Here is a 21052-nt window from a genome sequence, read left to right on the forward strand (position 1 = left end):
GGGGAGGGGGTGGGGGAATGGGATAGACTGGTGATGGGTAGTAAGGAGGGCACGTATTGCATGGTGCACTGGGTGTTATACGCAACTAATGAAGCATCGAACTTTGCATCGGAATCCGGCGATGTACTGTATGGTGACTAACATAATAATAAAAAAATTAAAAAATAAAAATTAAAAAAAAATTAAAAATTAAACCATTAAAAAAAAAAGTTCCCTTTCAAGAATGAGTTCATTACTGTAGACTCTGTTCTGAGGTTTTTATTATTCCAATAATGTCTCACTGCAATTAGCATTTTTCAGTGTTATTATATTTGTTTCAGCCATATTTACACTTAAAGATTTTTTTGTTTTTGATTAAGTATAAAAATGCTTACAACTGAATACATTTTTATTAAGTAAATAATGGTCCAAAGCACAAATAATTCTTAATACTATGCAGAATAGTATATAGCAGTTTGAAATAAGTGTCACATTTAGCTTTTCACATTTCAGCATAATTTAAAAAATATCAAGTTAAAACTTCCTTAGAAATGCATAAAATTTTTGTAAATGGTTATTGCTTTCCTGTCACATGTAAGGGTAAACATTGATAAATTAAAAGCTGTGGTTTTTTTTCAAGTGTATGTGTTGGTTGGAGTGTTCACCGGAAATTTGCACTCAGCCTAACCTTGAGGAAATAGCAGGAAGTTTATACATATAGAATCTGTTATTTAAAGGTTTGTATTCATATAATATGTGTGTTCCTTTGAAAAAAACAATTATTAGTCGTTCTCTGCCTTTAATATTTTTTGCACATAGAAATGATTCTTAACACTCTGTAGTTGGCTTTTTACTTGTCTACCTAATACTCACTTCCCTTTTTTCTGGCATTAACATCTTGGTTCTCCTTTGGAGAATGACCCCTCTCAGTGCTTGGGTTTCAGGTGAGGTAGACTGTTCCCTCCCTTTCAGTGGTGGGAAAACTATCTAGGTGTGGCCATGAAGAATAGTACCTCCCTTAGGTCGCAGTGATTGGTTCAGGAGTAGATATGTAAACCAAGTCAAGCTAATCAGAACCAACAGACTTTGGCTAGAACTGTGGGAAAGACGCATTTTCTTTCTGCTAGGGTTGCTAGACTGGTAGTTTGTATATCCAGAGCTACTACTTACTGTTCCTATGACCATTTGGGGAGGCCTTGCTTGAGAACAAAGCCTGTAAGGGAACTGGAGCATGGGTGGAAAGAGACAGGATCCTAATGACAATGCCTGAGCATCTGGGTTCAGTGGTGCCTGGACATCCACCCCTGAAATATTACTTTCATGAACCATTCAGTTCCAGCTGTTCCACCAAATAGTCCCCCACTACACCTTCACAATTTGCACTTTTTCTCATTTGCAACTGTAGGTTTTGTAATACTATGAACACTATATGACGCTATTGTTGTCCTTCCCCCAATAAGACTTTTGTGATCCAAACACCAAATAAATGGACTTATATTTTAAAAATCTTTTGGCTTTTGTGATATATGCTAGAGAGTTAAGCTTTTTTTTTTTTTTTCTGTGAAACAATAAGAAGAGTCTATGATGTTGAAACCACAGTTAGATGCTTAAAGGAGAGTAGAGCCATTGAAACTGAGTATGAACCGAATCTGCAATCATAAAGACCTATTATCCTTAGAGGTACACTGTTCATGCAACAAATGTATACCAAGTTCTGCTATTTTAAGCATGGGAATAGAGCAGTGAGCAAGACAGATAAAAATCTCTGAACTCTTGGAGCTGACATTCTTGTGTTATTTCAGAAGACATGGTACCCTGAATGGGAGCCATTTTGGGGGCAGGTGGCACTCAGGAAGACTTAATTCCTCTGCCTAAAACCCAATGGTTTCCCTCTGTACTTAAAGAAAATCCAGAGACCTTAACATGCCTACCAGTACTGCATGGATCAGGCCATGTTCACTTGTCTAAAACATTATCCAAGAACTTACACTCCCTTACTCATGCTGCTCCAGGCAAATAAGCTTTCTCTCCTTCCTTGAATATTTGTCTGTCTCACAAACATTCACATCTTCTCTCCATCTTGTCTATCTCTTCCCCTGACACTTCTCATGGTCACAGCTTAAATGACAATTCTTCAGAGGGACATTCCCTCCGCACACAGCCTAAATTGGGTCTCCTTAATATTTGATCTCTTTTTTTCATTATATGTATTTGTTTTTTAGTGTTTGTTTACTACCTCTCCCTCTCTATGAGGTCGGAGACTATATTTGTTTTGTTCACCACTGAATTACTCAGTGTCTGGCCTAGGGCCCAACACATTGTAGGGACTTAAATATATTTGTTGCAAGACTATGTGGCTTGACCTCAGCCTCTTTAGATGTAGCTTTTACGTCTTAACTCTTCTTCGAGCTTCATGCTTTCCAAGTCAAAGAGCCTTTCTATCCCTCTTCTTTAAGCTGCTTATCCTAGAGTTCATTCTGGTACAGCAGTCATCATCTATTTGTGTGATAGGCTGGGCTGCAGACACTAAATTGGGAGAGTGACCACAGAAACCTGATGAGATAACTGGAACCAAAACAGACACTCTGTCCCTTCAACTAGAGTTTTTCAGAGCTGGAATTGAAAGGGGCAGGGTAATCCCAGAAGCCCATTGGTCGTTATGGGAGCACCGAATCTCAAACCTGACTGAGCTTCAGGCAACACCGTGGAAGCCAGTGATGAGACTGGGCAAGTGTGTCCGCTTCTAAACTTGTTTCTTTAGAGTGTGATGTTTGTGTGAGTTGGAGATGGTACGGAGGACAGCTTTAACTATTTACATACTGATTGCCTGACACACAGAATGGCTGGATAACCAGGCAAAGGTGGGAGAATCAAAATAATCTGAGGTGCTCGGGGTTGCTGGGGGGAATTGGAGGCAGTAGAAATGAGATGAGCTGACATACTGCTCTTTCTTATTCCCATCCCACACCAGTTGTTTGTTTTAGATGGAGTACAAACTGTTCCTATCAGCCTACTCTGATCCCTTTTAGACTTTAAACCTTCTTAGAGCTAAGGTATTAATTTTTCTTCCTGATGTTTCATTATGCAAGTTTTCAAATGTACAGCAAACTTGAAAATATTTTCCTATGAAACCCAAATATTTACCACCTAGAGTCTAACATTAACATTTTACTTTCCTTGTTTTATTACATCTCCATCTATTTAGCCCTCTATCCACCTATTAATATATCTTAACTTTTGATGTATTCACTGGTGAAAGTGGTTATAGACGTTGGTACATTTTCCTTTAAGTGCTTCAACGTTCATATCATTAACAAGAGTTCTGTATTTTTTACATTTTTTTCTTTTAAGTTTTACATATAATAAATGTACAAATCTTTAGTATCCATTTGCTGGGTTTTGACAAATGAATACCTGTGTATAATCCAAACCCTGTTAAGGTATAAAACATTGCCATCATCGGCATAAATTCCCTTATACCCTTTACCAGTTGATTTCTGCCCTAACCCTTAAAGGCCAGGGCTGTTCTGTTGTTTGGGTTTTGTTTCTTTGTTTTTATTTTTTCCCTATCATAGTTTGGAGACATCAGTTTATACAAGTTGGGCTCATTAATGAGCCCTTAAATAATCTTTCTTTAGTAGTTATTTGTTTTCATTTGTTCTCTTTCTATTCAAATAAAAATTCTGCTTCCAAAATTAATCAAAACTTGAAAGAAAGAACTTGGCACAGTGTCTGCTTCATAATGAATTTCACCAGTTGGGGTCTAGTGTTTTGTTATCTAACTCACATTTTCTCAGAGTGCACCAGATACAGAATAAAGATAGGATAAAGCGTTACAAGTTCACTTTAACAGAAAGAAAACAGTATATCTATGGTTATCACCCCCTCACCCCCTGCCCCAGACCACTCCAAGGTCATTCTGGCCTCTTAAATTCTTACCAGTGCTTTTAAGAAGTCTCCATGCATGTCATATGTAATCTTGCTAACATGACCAAAATCATCCCTTTGTGTTAACATAGCTTATTACCCTCACTTGGGTTCAACTTGTACTCCGAAAGTCTCTGCTAACCTAAAGATGTATTTCCCAGGAGCATCCTTGGTCTCTTTTAAAAATAGACCTTTGGTAACCAAATCCCACTTGTCTTCTAGATATATATACTCAGACATGTCTGAATTATCTGTGGGTTCATAGTTTGTTGTATCTTAGTGTCTGCTGCTACTATTACAAATGATATCCTTGAAAACTAAACCGCTGATAAGGACACACCTTTTTTTTTTTAGTTGTTATTCCTCTAATACCATGGAAAATGCTTTATGATTTATGTTGGCCTTTAGTTTTCATACATTCCTTTTCATGTATTAAAGTGAAGACTTAAGACATTTAAACATTGATACACTTGAACTACCTTCTGCCCATTGAATTTGGGCTCTTATAAACCATCTTATCAGCACTGATTTAGAAATCAACCAAAAATTTAGCTTCACCTATCTCCTTGGCTTTATCCAAGTAACAGTATTTATTTAATAGTTGAGTATCAATTCTATATTATCTTTGTTTGAAAATTCAATTATATTTTATCTTTATTTGAAAAATGAATTAACAATAGAAAAATGAATGGGCTGGTAAGAAACAAAGGCCTAAGTATCTTAATAATAAATTTAGGGCAAAGACTAATCATTAAATGAGATAAAAGCAATGACTTATCAATTTCAATCAAAGATTCATTAAACTTAGAAGTGGCTTGTCTGTGTTGAGATATATTAAAAAAAAAAAAGAACATATATGGGATGCTTTAGAAATATACCACCAAAGATTGGCTTTAAAAGGTAAAGAGGAATGAGAGGTTTTGTAACATTTTGCAGCTCTTTGAGAAGAAAATCCAAGGTTAAAATAGTTTATCATAATGTAATTTTCCTATTACTATTTGTCGAAATTAATAATGACAAACATACTATATGATTATTTATCCAGTGCAGATTTATCCCAATGTCCTATGATCTCCCTGGGTTGTTGTCTCTTCCTCCTTCTCGCCCATCCCCTCTCCCTCCTCCTCCTTCCTTTCCTTCTTCCCACTCTTTCATCAGAACTGACATCCACATTTTAAATATTGATAGGTACAGCCAGATTGCTCTCCAAAAAGCATAAATCCCATTTTTGAGGTAGTAGGAAAATCTAAAAAGGATGTAGGTTTATTATTTTCATGTGAAGAAATTAATATGCTTTAAAAAAATCCTTTATTATTGTGTTTAAAATGTTCAGGTAGAGAAGAGAAGTATGTTGTATTGAGAAACTTGTTTTAAAATTTTGAAATTGTTGCTTCTTAGAGGTTGGTAGTGTCGTTACTCTGAGGTAACATAAAAAACTGAAACCGGAATGTGTAGGGTTGGGCAGGTGGAGTGTAGGAAATGCATTTTGGATACAGGGAAGAGCAAGTGCAAATACACGATATACAAAAAAATCCAAATATTTAACATTTGAGATGAAATTAAGTATATGTGGAGTCAATTATAAGATGGAATCAATTATAAGAAATGAGGTGGTTCTGTAGGTACTGACACAGATATTCTTTATTATTTAGGGCGAAAACACAGATAATAAGATCCTGTTTTTTTGAAACACTCTATATGTGTGTGTGTGTGTTGCACACACATTTGTATCTGTGCTCACAGAGATAAAACGTCTGGGAGGGTACAAACCAAATTGTTAATTGTGTTGTTGGAAGTGAGTGGGTTGAGGTAGTGATACAGAGGTTTTTTAATTTAATATACTTATGTTTTAATTGAGTTTTTTTAAAACAGCCAAGCCATTTTAAATTTTAGTTCATTTTTGTAATGAACTATTTTTTAAAGAAAAAGAATGTTTTATATTGAAACATAGTGGGCTGCTCCTAAAATGTGTTTGTTAATAAATGTTCAGGAAGTCTCAGGACATTTCTTGTAGCAATTCTTTACTAATCTTTTACAAAATAGGCAAGGTCAGATTAGTGTTTTTCTAATATTTTTAAAGCCATGTAGCCTATTGTTTAGATGATGAAAATCAGAGTGAAAATGATGAAATCAGAGTCAGTTGGTGGAACCTGAGAGTGAGGGGCCTCTGTTGGTGTTCCCCTCCCCTTATAATCTTTTGACAGACCCTAGGGCTTGCCGAACACAGTTTGAAATACACTGTTCTCTTCCCAGGATGCTTTTGATTTAGTCCTTCCTGAAGGTCAGAGGGATATACTAGCTCTGTGATTCTAAAGCACAGAGAATAAAGAATGCCTACAGGTAACCCCAGAATTCTCTCTTGCCTTGCAGAAAACACGTTTAGAAGCAGGAGACATTCATGTCATGTAAGATAGTTCCAGATGTGCAACAGAAGAGACACAGTTTTTATTTTGCATTTCTTGGCTTTGGAGTCTTATAATCTTAAAATGCAAGCTTTATGATCCATGTCCTTTTTATATACACTAAATGACTGAAAGAGTTGTTAAACTAACAGATGTAGGTTCTATGCATGTCTGGCTTCTCTGCCAATCTTAAATGTAATGAAACAAACAGCTTTAAAAAGTAAAACATTATTTTATATTTGTCTAAGAATAGCCCTCTTTCAAGTCGAAGCATCTGAACAAAGAAATTAATTTTTAAAGTCATAAATACTATTTAATAGCGAAATTTAAACCAATTTTGAAAGAATTATTCTTCTTTTGGGATGTGTACATAATTTTATATTTAGTGTTTCATGCCTAACATTTGATTTCTGGGATTAGTATTAGAAGCAAAATTTCTTAATGCCATTTATTGTTATGCTACGTTCGTTACTAAAACTTGAAAGATATTTTGACATAAACATGCTAGTGTGTTTAAAATAATAGAGAAGGCATATTATCATAATTTATTCACATAGACACAAAATTTTTGTTCTGTGCTTTAAATGGTTTTATTTTTATTTGAAATTTGTGTGTATGTGTGAATGTGACTATATAGTGAAGGGAAATAAAACAGCCATAATATAGATGAAAAAAATCTCAGTTCCCCACAAGGTGGTACTGTGGTTCTTTTACTCTTTTAAAAATCTAAGCACAGAATTGGTATTTCTCCACTTGTCTTCCTTCCCCCAACATTTTACAGGTGCTCTACAATTAGATTCTAATAAAAATGAGAAATAATTTTAAGGGAAACTTGATACTTTTAGGTTTGAGATAAATGGCAAGCAACTAAAAATTAGCTATTTAGCCTTTTTTAGAAGAGTTTTTCCCCTTAGCTTTTTGCTTCTTTTTAAAAAGTTCATGTACAAACTTTGGTTATAGTTTTTGGTATTTTATTTGTACTTTTTATACCATATATACTATGATAGTGTATGTAGTAGCAGTTTTTATTGTTACAAAAAATAGCATTACCAGACATCTTTAAAATGTTTCAATAAATGAGCATAAGTGTAACTCATTTTTAAGCAATTCAATTTTCTCCTCTTCTAACCAATCTCCATAAAGAACCTGATCTTAAACCTCAGTTCTATAGGTAAAAATTACAGAACATGGCATAGAAAAAGACAACAAAACACTTGAGTAGATTTTGTGCTATTTCTACACTTTATCTTTCAGCTTATTTGAAGATTTGAAAAATATGTTCGTATATGAATATGGAACATCATATATAAGTTTTTCTCTTGATAGGCAAGTCAGTACCGGACTGGGTTCCAGTTTCAGTTTCGGGGTTCTGCCCGCTGGTAGCTTATGTCGTTGTTGAGCCCTTGCATAGGTTTCTGGGCCTGGCAAAGGGGACACAATGACAAGATAACACGGTGGTCCTTGCCTTTAGGGCAGCGGTGGTCTCAGTGGTCCGGCATAGCAGAAAAGTACAGGTTGGAAGTGGGGCGAGGGCACGTGTATCTTGAGACCGCGTTTACATAGTAAGCAGAGCTCTTCCTTGGCTGGTTATTTGGGGTGGCCTGGGGAGCGGGCCAATGGAGATGATAGGGATTTGCCTTGGGAATCCTAGGGTCTAGGAGGTGGAAACAAATCTTTGATGAATTTGTTGGCTACAATAATGAATATGGAAGGAAAAGGAGAAATGAAGAAAGAGAAGTAAAAGGATTCTGGGAGAGACTGGGGAGACAAAATCAAGGGAAAACAAGGGATCAAAAATGACAGCAAAAGCCAGGGAAGAGAGAAGGAGAGCACGTAAGAGGAAGAAGCGGAATTGAACGAAAAAGCGGCAGGGCACTAAGGTTAGAGGTTGGGTGTCGGTCCTCTCATTTCACCCCACGAGGAGCCCGCGGAGACGGCATCTTCCGTCTCGTTTCACGGGTGGGAAATATCGACCTTAAGAGGTTAGATAACTGCTCAAGGTCACCAAGCTAAGGACTAGAGGCAGGATTCTCACTACTCTTCGACCCGGATCCAGGGTCTGGCTAGATCCTGCCGGGCGGGGGCCCAGGGAAAAGGGCGCACAGGGCGGGCAAAACGCAGGAACCGCAGGGTTGGAATCGCCGCTCCAGGAGCGAGCAGCGGAGGCGGCCGGGCGGCGAGCAGTCATTACCTCCCCAAGCAAGGGCGCTTTTCAGGGGTGCAGCCCGGAGGCATCTCTAGCCAATCTCTCCCCAGCCGGAGTCTGGGCAAAGGAGCGAGGGCGAGCGCCACTGGGCGCTCCAGCAGGGCTCGGAGAGGCGTCCCATCCCTCCGCTCCCCGTAGCATCCAGGTCCTTCTCGCTCCGAAATTGGATCCCCCAGTCAAGCCACCGCGGGGTGCCCCCGCGTTCCCCCTCGCGGCCTGCACCTCCACCCCCACCTGGACCCACCCACAGGCGGGCTGCGGACCCGCGCTGCTTGCGGTGGGTGCCGAGTTAACCACACGCCTCAGGCAGGGCTCGGAGGACAGTGTTTTCCAGCGCCTGGGCTCACACTCTGTGGTGGAGGGTACCTGTCAATGGGAGCGGACTCAGACACCGGGAAGCCAGGGGTATTTACAAGCCTCGCGGTAACTTACAGGAGTATACACAAACACGTGAGTAGAGACTTGGGCACCTCATAGGAGGTAAAAAAAAAAAAAAAAAAAAAAAAAAAAAAAAAAAAAAAAACCACAACCCCATCACAAGGAAAAATAATGCCCCAGTTTGTATTGTAAGTCAATGCAGTTTCATGTTATGAGCATCCCATTCAATGAATAGCGCCTGCCAATTCTTAATGATTATTCAATGATTATTAATTGACGAGACACCTTTCACCTGAAAATGGCTTGTCTGCATTGTCTTTCTTCTCAGAGAACTGCGAATTAAAGTTTCTTTGTTAGGGAGAACAAAGAAGAATCCAAATTATTTTAAGGAGACTTTAGCATTTGACTTGGCAAACCGTTTTGCTGAAAGATCAACCTTCCCTCTTTGATTCGCCCCCTCTCTGTCACAGCTTCAGTGCAGGGTTGTTTTTGCAAGGCTAATGATCCCAGTTGGTTTTAGGCCCCTCTCTTTCAAAGTTTAACAGTTGAGAAGTAAGAGGAGATTTAGAAGCCTCCTAGCACATACGACCTTTCACTTTCACACAGGAGGCAAAAGAGGCCTGGAGAAGTTAAGGGCATCTTGCAAGTTTGTGCCAAAGCATGGGACCAACACCAGGTCCCCACCCTTGTGCTCTGCTTCTTTGTTGAAGTGGTGGCCAACTGTTCCCACTGTCTCCCTTCACTTGGCCCCCCACCCTATACTCATACTCCCTCTTGGGAGCCCAGTAAAAACTCCCTTCTTGGAAGTTTGTCAAGAAGGCAATGTCTTCTTCCTTTTCATCTTAAAAATTATTTTCTTTTGCTGTCAGATTCATTCTGACACAGATCAGGGGTGGAAAAGTGTGTGGTATAGAATAGAGTCATTAGTAAATCCATCTCGTTTTTTGTTTCATTTGACAGCAACACATTAAATTAGTCCCTGTCCAAAAGAATCACATTAAGGGAGCTGTCAATGCTAATCCCCAGCTCATTGTTGCTACCTAGCTCAGGGTTGACTTTAATAGGTCGCGCTGACATTTGTTTCTTCAGAGACACATCGGTGACTTCATCCAGACCCAAATCTGTTCTCATCAAAAAGTGGAGGTACTGGCAAATTTTTATAGACCCTGAATTCTCTGGGTTTCTAGCTTGGGGTTTGGGTGCTCATTGGAAACACTGATTCACATTTATACATTTAACTGAGTAAGGACGCTTATAACAATAAAAATAAAATATTATTGAGAAAAACAAAAAGCTGATTTACAAAAATTTAAAACTAGAATGATACTTTTGTTCTTATGCTTACTTGTAGCATCCTGTGTTTGCTACCACTGTTATCTATAGATCTGCTTGTATACAAACCAGATTTAAGATGAGAAAAAAAATGAGAAATAAAATGGTTAAGAGAAGAGTAGATCACATAGACTAATGAAAAGGGGAAAAGAAGCAAGTATAAGAAAATCTGAAGAAACGTAAAAGATCTACAGAAAAGAAGGAGAAAAAAGGGAATTTACAAAAAAAGGGAATTTACTAGCAAGGAGGAATAACATTTAAGCAGTAATTTGAATAGAAAGAATTTGGGCAGTGTAGAAAGTAGAAAAAATACATTATAGTAAGATTAAAATGTTCCTTTAACCAACATTTAGAAACCATGATGATAAAATTTTTTTTTTTAAATGTAATCTCTCTGCCCCTCTATCCTCTGTTTTCCACACCTTCTCCCAATCCCTGCACACTGATACGGATTATCCAGCTTTGTGCTTATGGCATTTATGGATTCCAGATCTGACAATCGCATACTAGCCTTTGTCTGGGAGGCTGAGAAGAAGCAGAGGACTGATCCAATCTTAAATCATTTAACCTGTTCTGAGAATATGCCTCTTACCTGGTTATTCTTATTTTTGTAGATATTTGGCAAAGATTTTAAAGATGAAGTAGGAGCTAAAGATTGAGAAGGTGGGCATCTATTATTTAACAAACTTGTGTTGAGTAAAGTGTATAAATACTGCAGATTTGCTGAATCTATATATACCAGAGAATGAGCATGAATATTCTATTTTTACTAATAGAATCATACGTTATTCATATTGGAAAGTAATACTGTAAATCTTTTTGTCAAGTGAAAACTCACCTCTGCTTTAATTCCCCACCCCCTTGAGAATCTGTATTTTCAAGTAAACATGGCACAGTTGTACCTCTTACTTTCAGGATTTTAGTTATTTTAATTTTATTTTACTTTTATTATAGTTTTCATCTCCTTTTGGTCCCTTTATCTCCTCAGAATTACCTCTGAACATAACCATTTAAAAAGTTACTTTTATATAATCTCCATAAAACACAGAACTATCTACTGAAGGCAATTTTGTTTATTTAAATGATTGAACAACTGAAGTTCATTCTCAAAAAATGAGCTAAGGTTTTTGTGGTCTACATGATAAAACTACCAAGGATCAGTAAGAAAAGAACCATGCATGCATTCAACAATCTCTAGACAAATGCCAGCAGTATAAGGAATAAGAACTTAGGTTCATATTGCATCAGTGGACTAAGACCTGGTTGACATTTTAGAAATTGTTGGGTTAGAGCAGACATGAATAGAATGCTAAAACTCCAGGTACTCCAATGCTTTATACTCAGCATAATGTCTTGTACATAGTAGGCATTCAGTAAATAATTTTTACATCAATAATGAATGTTTGTGTAACACATGCATGCAGGAGGGAATGTAGGACAGGATGAATAGAGATAGGAAACAGAAAAAAGAAGGCCAGAAGAGGTGGCAGAATTGGACATTGTTGGTTGTAGAAGTCCTAATTGGTGGTACTTTACTGGTTGCGATGACCGAGGAACTGGCTCTGAGAATTAAAGCAGAGGGTAAAGCCGGTAGGCAATAATGCAGTGGATATAGGAATACTTATCTTTTGAAAATGTATACATATGCACTGGTCACTTTATTCATGCTCAGACGAGAGCTTTGCCTTCAAGGAATACGTATTTTAAAGGAAAAACATATGTTTTCGAATTTAGATAATTCACTATGTGTAATGATGTATCAGGAAATGACTTTCATTCATTGAACTTCTGTGTGTACCTCATGGTTCTGTGCGATCAGTCAGAGCTCCTCCCTTTCTTCTCTGCTGGATGGTGGAAGCAGGGAATTCCCTAATGCCAAACCATTGGTGGTAGATCCCAAGGTCACTAGTGGAATCTGGGGTGGGGCTTGGGGGGATGTTATTGGTTTGGTGGTGACTGCAGTGGCAGTGGGGTTATATGGTGGGACACTTTTTAGTAAACCCCCAGTCACTCTCCAGAGCCTTAGACCATTTCCTAATACCCCCTCCCATCCACCAATCCTCCTGTTGTTTTCTTCACTGGCCCAAGGGTTGGTCTGCCTGCTTTCCTTTTCTACATCTGTTTCCTATGGTTTTTGTGTGGGTTTTTCTTCATCCTATGGTGGAATAGAGCTCTGATTCACTGCTTTTGCCCTATCACCCATCTGACCTTGAGGCAAACACAGCATTTTTTATTTTTAAAAAGGATTGTTTTTATTAGTAATGATAGGAAAGGAAGGGGCAGATAGAGGTGTGAGGGTATCCCCATTTTTCCTTTCTTTTATACAACTAATTTTTATGGAATCAAATATATACATAGAAGGATCTAAATCAGAGGCTAAGTTTCAAACTTCACTTTAGTTATTTGTCACAAGAGTTGGAGTAGACGTCAGGGAAGGACAGGCTTCTGAGAGGGTGGTGAAGACTTGGAGCAGTGTGGGTACTGCTGGCAATGTCGCAGCTTGGACTGGGTGGGGAAAGTCAAGGAGAGGGAAGAAAAAGTCAGTTCTGGGCCTCTACTCTCCACTCACTTCTCTTCACTTGCCACTGCTTCTGAATACAGCTCCCCTGCAGGTTCCCTCACCCCACCCCCCACCCTCAGTCCAGGACAGCAGGGAGCAAGGTGAGAAGTCAGACACACAAGATTGTTTCTAAGTGTTGATAATTTTCTCTGAGCTCTTGATGGCTTCTCATTACTGACCTGTGGCACATTTCCACGATATTGTTTTCTGGGTTAGTAGACCAGGCTGTGGAATATAAAGAAGGCCCAAGGGGGAAAAAGGGATGGGTAGGAACTTACATACTTTTAGTTTTGTTCTATTGCTTCTAAGCTTTTGGAAAAGACTGTAACTGACAACTACAACCCATTTTCAAACTTAAATTATATCTGTCCAATTTAGGTAGAAAGCCCCTGGGCAGATATGGTACCTTTTTTCTGTGCCTGCCAGGGTACCAAGCACATTGAAGGCATTTAACAAATAATGATAATAATTTAAAGCAATGGGAGCATTGGGTGTATAGGGAGATAAGAAACTGGAAGACTGGGGCCCACTAATAATTAATAATGTCTCAGGAGGTGGTCCTACTGTTTTTGGATTTTAAATCCCCTTGTTCAGTTTCTTGCTGGAGTGAATTCCACACAAAAAAGAATAATCTTTAATTTGATACTTAGTCACTTCAGTGTCCTGTGCTGAGCTGGTTAAGATTGCATATTCTTATGAAAATATACACATTCATAATCAGTTTGATAATGTTGCTCCCCAGGGCTTCTAAATGCAAAAGCAAGAGATCATATATTCAGATACGTGGCTTCAAAGTCATAGGATCATCTGAGAAGTTCGCGTTTCTCATTTTTTACTTTTTGTTCTTGGAACTGAAAGGAAAACAACACTGTGAAAACTTCTAATTAAATACATAATGAAACAAGGCCCAGCACCCATGAGTTAAGGCTTCACTAGGAATGAATTCTTGTCCTTTTATGTGATAGGCTGAATTGACAGACATTATAATAAAATGACAGGATAACAAGAGTATGCTTTTGATTAAGGTTTGATTACCAATTATTTTGCTGCTCCCTGTGCTTACATCTTGAAGATTTGGAGTTCGCATTTATTTATTTAGTTTAAAATATTCAGAGACCATAGGAAAGGCTACCCCCAAGGAAAGATCGGAAAGAATGCAAAGTGTGTCTTCTGTGCCCATCCTTTCTTCCAGTGTGTTCTTTTTCCTACGTCTGTTACACTGTTTAGCACCTGCCTTGGGTTTGGTTTAGACTTTCATTCTCTTAGCTTGTTATTCATTGCTTTTCTGAACTGACTCCATTTCATTTTAGATTCGGCTTTCATGATATTTTTTAATCCTTCCTCTCCTCTGTAGCCTCTTTGCCACGGTCTTATTTTGAGACTGCACCATCTCTTGTCTGAATTACTACAATAGCTTCTTGACTGGTACGTTCAGTCTGGTCTTCTTATAGCCCATCCTTCACCTGCCGTTAGAGTTTTTGTTTTGTTTTATTTATTTTTTTCTTAAAACACAGGTCTGCTTTTGTCTCTCCTCTGGTTAAAAATTTTGACACCCCACTTGCATCAGCTCTCAGATAGAAATCATATTCCTTAGCATAACATAAAAAGTACTTTGTCATCTGGTCCCTGGCTATCTTCCCAGCATCATCAATTGCTTCCTGACCATGGATCTTTGTACATGTGTCTTTAAAAGGGCTGCTTTGCTCCATCCATACCTTTGAACATGACAGTCTGTCTGCTTGCATTGCATTTTCCCCTTTGTTTTCTCTAAAAGATGCCTGCCTTTCCTTCAAGGTTCACCTTGAAATTACCTTATTGAATTAAAGGTGACAATAATTTCCTCCTCATTCCCATACTTCCTATTAGGAGAATCTGTCCTTGGACTGGGGTTGGATTAAGTCCCATTCTCTTTCCAAGAATTGATATGGGGATAGAGAGAGAGAGTGAATTAGTTGGCTATGGATGTTGGATGAGTAAAGTCTTGTGGTCTCCAGGGTTGATGCGGTTATATGTGCAAGCCAAGAAAGTTGATCTATGGGAAAAGGTAGGAAAAATGGGAGCAATTGCAGGAAAAAGCATATATGAAAGATATGCTAAGAAAGAGAACAAGTGGGGAGCTGTCTTGGTTTCTCATTGGTTTATTAATTCTTATTGGGGTCCTTCTTGAGATTGTAGTTGCCTTTTAGAAACCCTTAGCTAGTTATGTTAATATATTCTTTTTTTTAACCTGTCCAATTGAGTTTCTGTTTTTTATTAAAAATGATTCTCTATTAGGACTCATCTAATATATGCGATAAAATGATTGTATATATATTCATCTTCTCCACCAGACAGTAAACTTCTTGATGGTAGGGATACTGTTTTATTCATCCTGAGATCCCAGCCATTGATCTAGCTGTAGTAGATTGACAATATATGTTTGAAAGAATGAATACTAACCTCATTTTCTCAATGCCTTTTCTAACAAAGAGCTTATGAAATTACAAAGTTGGTGTTGCTATCATAGTGAATGATAAACTGTTAGGTTTTCTGGTAACATATTTGTATTTTAAGAAGGGCTTTCTAGAATCAATCCTTTGAGGTACAGGAAAAGCCACAGAAGTGGGAATTTATCAGTACTGGATTTCTTGGGGAGGTATTTTGGGAGTCTTTCAATTTCTGAAATTAGAACATACCTTTGTTCAGGGCCAGCAGGAAGTAGGGCCAAGAGCAGGAGGAACTGTGTGAGGGACAGAAGGACTCCTATCCTGCAGGGACTGATAAAGTGGGAACCAGGACTGGGACCTTATGGCCCAGAACTGCATTTACTTCCTTCCAAATGTTTTTCTATAAGCACAGATCATCCAGGAAAAACAGAAAATAGTCTTAGAGGAATGATTCAAAAGACTGAATTATTTGAAGTAATATCATGATGTGGAAAGTTCACTTTGTGCATCAGTTTATTGCTCTTTAAATATTGTTATCTCTAATAATACACTCTCTTACACTTTCTGCATTGGTATTACTGATCAAAAGACACTTAACAGACATCAAATAAACAATTATTTTCTACGGTATAAGTTAAAGAGGATGTTGTCATGTCATAGCTGAGACCTCACTATAGGAAAATCAAATGGGACAGATTATTGAAATTAGTCTGAGATGAATGTTTCTATCTCCCAAATTTAACCTTCCAAGATTTTTAGGTCATATAATTCTTGATCTCTACTTTTAATAGTGAGGTGTACATTTTTACCCTCTTTTCTTCCTGATTCACAGTATTACATTAATAAGCCTTCCCTTTTTTTGGCCACACCAAGATGACGACTCTCCTCCCCCCCCCTTCTTCTTTCTCCTTCTTCCTCCTCTTCTCCTCCCCCCCTCTTCCTTCCCCCCCACCTTCTCCTCCTCCTTCTTCTTCCACTTCTTCTTTTTGGTTGATTAAACCAGGGCAAGGAAACTGTCATTTCTCAAACTGCCATCCTCATTAACTGGCATTTCTCTTGGTACGGATACTTTTGAGAACATCAGCCTGTATCAGGCCAAAGCCTATTTCAGGCAAGGCCTCTTCTAGACAGACAAACCTTTAAACAGGGAATGCATCCTTCTTAATACTATTCTGGTAAATGCACTAGGCATTAGAAGCTAGCTTTATTTGAGAACTTAATAAATTCTACTTGTGGTTTAAGGTGATGTTCCTTTAAAAATTATATGTAATTATAATAGGGTAGAGGTGCAGTGTAGGCATGTTGTTGGATAAACACATAGATTTATGGATGCTTAACAGGTTCTGTGCTTATTCCTCCCTAGTGAAAATGATTCTCAGCTCTAGTAAAATGTATATGCACTATCCTCTAGAGAATCTAAGAACATAAATGGAAGTTAAACAGCTGGACAGAATGCCAATGTTTTAAAATATAGCTGGGAATCAAAGTTAGAAAGCAAAAGGACCTCTTTAGCTTCGGCGGTAGCCAATTAAGTGGCAAACACTATTGATAATAGTTGCTTTATTCAGAGCCTTATTATATAAAACACCATGCTGTCTTGAAACTGAAGAGGTTGCCGTGCAGTTGTCTCCATAATCCATAATTGAAAGAATCATAAATGTAACAATTATTTCCCTCTATGATTGCTTTCACAATTTCTTTTTCTCTGCAGGATCCTTGTGTTTTTTATTCCTCTTTCAGCTTATTACAACAATCAAGCAATTATAGTGTGATTCATATTTAAGATTAAATTTTGCATGTCTACTGAGGTATACAAAAATATCTATTTTTCATAATTGTGAGCTATGTTTATATAATCAATCAACTTTTTAAGTAAGCAGTATTGATTGCAATATATCCTTTATAAGTAGTATCTATCTGGCCTAAATTTTTTTTTATCAATCAATGGCTTATAACAAAACAATGTGATTAAAGATGGACATAAATAGTATAATATTCAAATTGGAAAAGCTACTCTGTATGATGAAAAAAAGATAAGAAATAAAAGCAATTCCCATATGTTGTATTTTAATCTACTCTTTTAAAAAGTCCTGTCATCCTCCAGAAGATATTTCTGGCTTTCAGTATTTTAAAATGTTAGTAATGAACTAAATGAAGATGTCATTACTTCTTAGGTTTGATATTGTCATTCTGTAGATATCATACAGTGACAGATGATTCTTACAAATCTATTTTTTTCTTCCCAATATTTAAGGTATTTCAGTTAATATTTGTTTAGGAATGATTGCTCACCAGGCTTGCATTGGAGACTGGCCAGCTTCTTTGAAAACCCTGATTTAACAATTGAGTTTAAGGAGAGAAGTAAAGCTCTCTTTCTTCTTGCCCACTCCCCATTCCACTTCATGTCTAGTGGGAGAAGAGGGAGTAAAACTAAGTTGGGAAGAGGAGAGGAAAAATTAAAGGGAAGGGAGGGCATAGTTCCAGAGAGATTCTCATGCATTTTGAACAAGTGAAATGAAAGTAGCTCTCCACATGTAAGTTCAAACTCTTTCTATTAGAAAAGAAAAAAGCCATTAAAGTATGTCATTTTAACGAAGCTAATAGCACTTTGTAATATTTTAGACTTTATTTATAAAACATTCAAATATTTCTTTTCATTTATAAGCTATATATTTTAACGAAAACCCTTATGTTTTACTTCACATCAGAGGCCATCTAATTCATTCTCCTAATGGTACTGGAGAACCACTGAGTATTCTATATTATAGTTAGAGTGGTTGCGTACTTATTGTCCAAATCTGGACACTGAAAATAAAAGAGGTTGCTATTAACAATTACCTCAGGACAACAGATATAAACTGGGGAACTAGGATTTATGAGCACCTTTATTATAAAAAATAGAAGCTAAGATAGCTGAGCTAAGATTGAATCATTAAAATGATTTTTTTATTGTTCTGCTATTATGACTGAAAAAAAGTTAAATTGGCTATTCTAATTATAGCTAACATTTTTTTTATCACTTATTATGTACCACACAATATTAGGAGCATTTTATTTGCAAAAACATGATTAAGCCTCATCATAACTTTATGAGGTTGCTACTCTGTTTCATAGATGAGGAAACTGAGGTCTAGAGAGGTTAAATTACTTGTCCAAAGCCACAAAGCTACTAGTAAAAGAGGTGTGATGCAAAGCCAGGTATTTTTGCTCCAAAGTTTATGTCTTAACCATCACTTTATTTTGCCTCTCATGCATCCAGCATTGATGGCTCTGGAGCCAGGTCTTGAACAGCAATACTTTTTGAAGGGCTGAACAGATCTCAGAGGTTTGCAATCCTAGGGGCAATAAAAAATTGGAAATCCAGGGTAAGAGGTTGTGAAGTGGATACTTAGAGACCCATAAAAACACCTGGTATTATAAATCAGAAATTATAGAATGAGACTGCAGTTATGGATGACCCTTTGTGTGCTTCCTAAGGTGTGAATCTTAACACATGCCTCAAGAAAGCAGGAGTGATAACCACATGGTGGGCCCAGGGCAAGCAGAGGCAAAAGGAGCATCTAACTTAGATGAGGAATAAAGACAGGTAATGGAGATTCCAGACTGTTCTTTGGTCTACACATGAGCTATATACACAACCTTGGCTTCAGTTTTTGTTGGTAGAAGGGAAGGACTTGCTGTTGCTCTCAGAGAATAAAAGAATGAAAGAAAACTGGTGAAAACAGGGGCAAAGGGAAGTTTTCAGTCAATGCACTGAGGCTCCTTGGCACAGCCTCCCATCCTGGCTACCACTAAACTGCTGGAATCCACACAAAGGTCCCACAAATGCTGAATTTGTGTGAGAAATTACAGAGAAACCACTGGATCCATTATACAGAGCTCTTTCTAGCTTTCTTTATAGTAGGAAATTATGAGAGTCAAGCATTGGGGGCGATATACTGCCTGTTCTAATGTGGATTGTGTTGATCTTTTTTTAATTTAAAAAATTTTGTTAAAGATTTTATTTATTAGAGAAAGAGGGAGAGCATGAGCATGGCGAGGAGCAGAGGGAGAGGGACAAGGAGACACTGTGTTGAATGTGGAACCCATTTTAGGGCTCGATGTGGAACTTGATCCCACAATACCGAGATCATGACCTGAACCAAAATCAAGAGTTGGATGCTTAACAGACTGAGCCACTCAGGTGCTCCAGGTTGTATTGATGTTTTAGGCAGTTATTTATTTTCATCCTTATCAACCAAGATATCTCTGGTTCTAATCATTTATCATTATATTGATTTTGGTGCAAATATGTATTTATTACATATACTTTTAAAGCCTTTGACATATTGTTTCTGTTTTCCTTTAAGAATACAAAAATACATTCATTTACCTCTTTCATTGACAATTTACTCACCTGGCCTCAGTTGTTTTATTCATTAAACTGCCAAACTTAATCTTGATTGTGTTGGTTAATCTTATTGAGGATCCTTTTATTGTATAATAATACCACGAGGAGAAAATAATTCCTGTCTTCAAAACGTAAGAGCCAAAAGCAAAACAAAGCAAACAATAAGCAATGTAATCAAAAGCAACATAAATAAAGGCAGATGATAATAGAATCACTTATATTAAGTCTCAGTGGTTATAGTTTAAAAGGGCATTCACCAGATATTTCTCCTATAATAATCTGTTTGAATACTATTGAGTATTTTTGCAAAATGGTCAAGTACAATGATAAAAATCTGAAAGAAAAAATCATAATATCTTAAAAAAACTAAATAAAATCCTGAATTTTAGATTATATTTATAAAATGCCTGTGTATATTTTTTTCATGTGCACTATTTAAAAAAGCCCTCTAGTTTTAAGTTAGAAGAGATACCATAGGTTATCTAATTCAATCTCCTTCATAGGGTGAGCAACTGAGGATCAGAATTTTTCAGTTCTTGCTCAAGTTCACTTGGGAGCACAAACAGAAACAGAGTCCCTTAGTCTGCAGCCCTTTCAGTAGTTTTGTATTCACTTAAAATAAAAAAAAAATTAATATCATGTGAATAGAATACAGAAAGTACTCTATAAAACTAATGTTGAAAGATAAAGGCAGAAATCTAATTCAGGAAAATGTAATTTTTTTTTCTCTAACAAAATAACACATTCCTCTGATACATGCAAAGCACCAGTCAAAATCAGCAAACTGCATAAATAATTCTAAATTCTAATCTTGCTTTTGTCACTGTCTTTGTACAGTATTTGGTAGGTCAGTTCACCTCAATGACAGTTACCCCATGTATACAATAGGAGAAATAATGTCTTTATTTTCTGAAGTAGAGAAAAGGCTATTTTTTTTTAATGCATCAGCAGTTGGAAGGGAGCTTGAAAATTCCATTTTACGGACATATTATCATGTTTTGATAAGAAGCAGATTGTTTGAAGTACTAACAATATATAGTTAAGCAAGGCAGAAAATCTTTAAGCATGATAGTCTTTGTTTATGCCTTTGATTTCAATTCTACTCTTTTAGCTAAAATTAAATATATTTTTTGTATATATGTTTTTCTGTTTTGACCAAAATCTTTTTAGAAATAAATTGTGTTGCAAAACAACAATAACTTTCCTGAACTTAGTAAGCCAAGCTAAATCATTTAAGCAGTTTCTCCCTGAATTCCTTCCTTAGCTCAATGGACTATTGCCATTGGTCGCATTAACTGGGTAATTACTGAATCTCCATTACTTTCTGACATTACAGCTGAATCACAAATAAGAGAGCAAACACTGAGGGTAAATTGTGAACAAGTAGCACAGCTATTTAATTCTATTTAATTCTTTTTGTGTGCATATGTTTATATTTTTGTTAGAGGTTGG

Source organism: Ailuropoda melanoleuca, chromosome 10 (genome assembly GCF_002007445.2).
Source record: "Ailuropoda melanoleuca isolate Jingjing chromosome 10, ASM200744v2, whole genome shotgun sequence".
Lineage (NCBI taxonomy): Eukaryota > Metazoa > Chordata > Mammalia > Carnivora > Ursidae > Ailuropoda > Ailuropoda melanoleuca.